The 4,937-nt window shown below is 46.8% G+C and overlaps 1 long non-coding RNA gene across 1 annotated transcript; it reads right to left on the bottom strand.

Moving 5' to 3' along the window:
• Positions 1–234: 234 nt before the first annotated feature.
• Positions 235–2,269, bottom strand: LOC106725841. Its single transcript, XR_001361837.1, has 2 exons — positions 1,769–2,269; positions 235–1,067 (listed from the first exon to the last, which is right to left on the bottom strand). It is a non-coding gene; the product is annotated as an uncharacterized LOC106725841 (long non-coding RNA).
• Between the last annotated feature and the right edge of the window lie 2,668 nt (positions 2,270–4,937).

Raw genomic sequence — 4,937 nt, 5'->3', positions numbered from 1 at the left:
TGCTAACTAAGCATTTTCACAAAGTGACTACTTAATGGTGGGATCTTAGGCAAAAGCCTGACATTCTCCTACCACAAACCTAGTGCCCAGCACTCTTTCAGACACTTGAGAAAATGTGCCCTGAATTGAACCAAATACTTCTCAGCCTTCCCACCATAGCAGGGAGTGGAGATAGTACACTATGCCTGTTCCTACCCCCAGTTCAGACCAGCTCACTCCCGAAAACTCAAAAACTTTTCATAGAGGGGCTTTATTTTCATTTGAATATGTTTGGAAGCAGAGGGAGGTGTTAGATAACAGGCCCTGTGACTACTGAAGGGAGACCTGTGCAGTGGCAGGAAACGTTCAAGAACAGTTCATCCTTATGAAAATATCCTCCCTCTGACACCAGCCAGCTCAGGAGACGTGGGAGGGGGCCGTCGGAAATGAATCTCCATTCCAGAACGAGCCAATTCTTTCAATGAGGTGGTTTCCCTCCTGCCTGGGCCATCGCTGAAATAAAACACCAGTAAGGTGTTGTTGCTCTGGCTTGTCCTTGCATCCAGCTCAGGTTGCCCCTGAGACCTGCCTGGAGGAGGGGCAGAGGCCCTGGCCTTTGCAGCAGTGCTCCGTTGTGCTGGCATCGATTAACTTGCCTGGCATCTGGGCAGTTCTGTGGATTCCTTTTTTTCTTCTGCTCTTGCCAAATCATGGTCAGCGTATCCAACATAAACCGAACAGTTATATTGCTCAGCAATACAGGGTAGTGGTTATATGCCCAGACTCTGCAAGCAGACCTTGGTTCGACTCTCTCCTCTGCCACTTCACCAATTTAACCTCTGTGCACCACAAGCAGCCAGTTCGCCATCTGTAAAATGGGCCCAGTAATAGTATCCTCTTCATAGAGTAGTCACAGCAGTCAAGGAAATCCTGCTTCTGAAGCCCTTTGCTCAGTGTCTGCACATTGTAGGCATTCAATAAAATATAGCCATTATTTATAAATTAATAAAAATCTTATTTTGAACTCCGACTAGTAAAGGTACCATGCTGGGTGCTGGGCCATTTTCATGTTCAAGGACAGACAAGAACTGCAAAGGAGAAATTATTTAATCCAGTTAATTTTGAAAAACTATAGGAAAGGAAAAATATTTGATGTCTGAGGAAACTGACTCCATTGACTAAAGGGAAAAAGTGGTCCCTGCCTTTAATGAGAAGGGAGACCCCTGGTGCTATGGGATGGGGTAGGTGAGTATAAAGGTTATTCCATCCACTCTTGTGCTTGTCAGGCTAGTGGCTGTGAAGGGAGATGAAAGCCCTGTTCTTGACCCCAAAGTGGGGCTAGAGACTCCCAGAAAGCACAGGGCCTCCAGCACTCGGCTGCCCAGCAGCCTTTCCAGCCTGCACCTGTGTACACCACAGATCCCGGGATGAGCTCAGCGCCCGGGGGCAGGATCTGTGAACCCCGCCATTAAACGCCACCTTTTGTGCTCAGGAGCATTTTTTGTAGAGAGGGCTTTCCTCATGTTTCCCATGGGGTCTCAGACCCCCAACGTCAAGAATCACTGCTCTTCAGATTAGCTTCCTCTCATCTTGCATGGTTCTCAGACTACAATGGGAGCACCAGTCCTTTCTCTGCAACCAGACTCATTTACCATCCAGGCGGTCACCTGATGGGGCCAGAATAAATGTGCCCCGGTGGATTCTGTTAGTTCTACATATCTTGACTTTTCCCAGAAATCTCACTCTCTCACTTTGGAGAGCTAGAGGGAAGTAAGTGAAGGCCACAAACCCTAGGAGGCCTTCTCCGGTGTAGCGAAGGGAGGTCCAGAAGGCAGTTCTCAGCTCTGCGCTCATCAGACTTCAGTTTGTCCTAATCCTCCCTGTTGTCCAAAGCCCAGATCAAGACCACCTTTTCCAAGAAGCCATCCTTGCACACCCAGGCACACGATATGTCCTTCCTCTTGACCTCTCTGCCCAGTCATGGTGGAAGGCAGCGGTGTGTGCACTTGTTTTCTTCTGCTTCGCACAGGTTGGTTCTGTTGCCCAACTAGTCTATAAACTTCTAGAGGGCAAAACAGTGTCTTCTCCCCCTGACAGAGCCTAGCACAGAGCTGGACATAGAGGAGAAGCACTTTAATTACTCCTTAGACTGATACTTTAGGAAAATAAGTATCTTTACTTCATTGACCAGACTAGAATGAGACTGAATCGAATTGCTGGTGAGCACTGTCAACACTGATGGGGGTGACATCTGACCTTCTAGGAACTTCTCCGATCATTTTTAAATGAGCTAGAAAACAAAAGATAGTGGAAACTATAGATTCCTTAAGAATGCCCCCATCCCCAGCCATGTGCCAAGTAGTCACAAACTTTATAACACATTTAGCGTACAAAATTTTCCAGTTAAGAATGCTTGCTATTCAGAAGGGGGAAACTCAGTAACTGAATGTATTTACATTTTCTAGTTTCAACTTCTACCCCTCTTACCACTTGAGTTTCCTCCCCCCCCCCCCCCCCGAACACCACCAAATTGTGACTAAATTCTCATAGAGGACTGGTTTGAGGGTGACATAGATATATATGGTACATTGAGGGTGAAATGGTCCCCATGACTTCAGGAATTATTTCCTCATGTGAGTATGAATGGGTATATCCATAATTTCCTATGAATATAAGTATATATGCATTTGTGTGTGTCCACGTGTGTATGTGTGGAGACAGGTATTTGCTTATATATACACATTACTTGTGTGTACATGTACATTCCTATTTGATTCTGTGTGCGTGTTCCTCCATCTACCCTTTGAACAAGGACCCTACATTAAAGTCGTGCTGAGGCTACAAAATATATCTCTTAAAATACCATAAGATAAGGCAAAACATTATAGCAGCTGAAGTTCTCCTGCTCATCTCCAAACAGGGACCCAGCCTTCTCACATACATTAGTTCATTTTCTCATCCCCAAATCCTGGGAGCAAGGTGCTTGTTACACCAGCTTTCTATTCTCACTAGACTGGGAAACTGACTCCATAAGATTAAGTGGCTGGCCCTTGCTCACACTGTTACTAAGTGACAGAGGCAGGATTTAGCCCAGATAGCCTGACTCCAACGCCCACACTCTCTCCAAGGCCGCTGTGGATGGTGAACTGCAGAGACCACGGCAGCCTCATGTGCACCAGTTCCTGTCTTTTCACTGCTCCCGACCCTCTGTTCACATAACTGAACATTTTTCCCAAAATGCCTAGCCCAGGTCTGAGCATACAATAGAAGCTTGATAATATCTGTCACCTGGAAACTAAATCTGCCTTTTGCCACTTAAGTCAGGTGCTTTCTGAAATAACAATAATTATATGCAATTACGTAAACACATTACCCCTTCGCATCCTGATGACAGCAACAGCTTTAAATAGTGGGCACCTATAGTGAACCAGATGTTTCATAAACTTTATCTCTAATCCCCAGTGCAACCGTATTCAATTCAATAAGCAATTGTTGCATGCTTATTTTGTGCCAAGCACTGGATTATTGTCTTCAGTTTACAAATGAGCAAAATAAGACTCCAAGATGGAGTGACCTACTAAGGTGGTGGGTCTGAACCCAGGACCCCGGCCTGTTTGATACCAAAGCCCACATCCTCTGTTCCACCCACCCAACCTTCCCCACATGTGAGCAGTTACTGACAATGAACTACAGTAAAATGATTAAAACAAAGATGGCAATTGCCAGAGGGCCGAGCACACACCTGTCATCACAAACCAGAATGCTACCAGAGGACATTTATTTGAGGCTAAAATTGACCCGGTCCCTCCGCAGCAGCCTCATGCGCCTCTTTCCCTGAGCCGTGTGCCCTCCCCAGCAGCGCTGTATCTTGTTTCTACATACTTGATTACAGTGGTCTCACAGCACTGTGCATAAATTAATTAGCACACATTCTTCTATAAGAAACAGCCCCTGGATTTTAGCTTTAATTTACAGAGACAACAAAGTAAAGGATTGGATTTCCAAGTTAAGAACAATCCTGGCTTTTTCCAGGTTTCCTTTAAAGATGCAGAACTTGGTAGCTGCCTTCCAATGGCTGAGTGGGAGTGCCCTCCTGCCCAGGCGTCACCCAAATGCAGAGAGCCAAGAGCAGTCACCAGCCAAGGGGAGGGGGTGTCACTGATGAGTGGGACTGATGCATTGTAATTAATGGTAATAAAAATAGATACTGCAGGAGAGAGAGAAGTGCCAAGCCAGGAATCCCTACTCCCAGATAGAATTTCTCACAGGTAATGGAAAGAAGAAAAAAAAAAAAGTCACTTCTTATAGGAAACCTGATCTACACGTTGCCTACAGAGGATTTTTTGTAAAGTAACTAAGGAAATACAACTAAAAGCAGCAGCCCCACAAAATTAGAATAACTCTATTTAGAAAACTTTCTTTCCTGCACCCCCAGGGAACCTGGTTGGTAGTGTATAGGCAGTGAGACCTGGAATTTCTAAGAGCAGCACATTCGGTCTGTAGCGTCTGTGTAGCCCTGTGGAGGCTCCAGTCCCCAGTACTTCTGGCTGGAGGAAGCCATCACAGGTCTCCGAGACTTCCTCTACAAAGAAGAGGAGGGCAAGAGGGGACTGGGAGGGAAGAACAGGATGCTTGAGAAGAAAGAGGGCCATTCTCCTGTAGGCCTGGTACTTCCCCGGTGTTGCTGTCGGCAAATCCCATTCGTCATTCAGGCGTCCATTCAGACATTTCGCGGGCTCCCAGTGTGTGCAGGGCAGAACCAGAATCTCCAGAGGAGACATGCGAGCGTGAAAAGCCGGTGTCTGTCTCCCAAGGATGGTGTGAGCAGACCCTGGCAAACTGATGCCCTCCAGGCTTCTGTGCGTCTGTCTCAGAGGGAGTGCGCTTCATGGACTCGCCTTAGCTCTGGTGCCCCTCTCTGCCGGTGCGGGGAGTGGTGGTGGTGGGGGGGGGGGTGT

Source organism: Myotis brandtii, unplaced genomic scaffold, assembly GCF_000412655.1.
Source record: "Myotis brandtii unplaced genomic scaffold, ASM41265v1 scaffold191, whole genome shotgun sequence".
NCBI classification, from domain to species: domain Eukaryota; kingdom Metazoa; phylum Chordata; class Mammalia; order Chiroptera; family Vespertilionidae; genus Myotis; species Myotis brandtii.
Note: the sequence above shows the minus strand (reverse complement) of the source record. Positions and strands in the feature narration are given on the sequence as shown.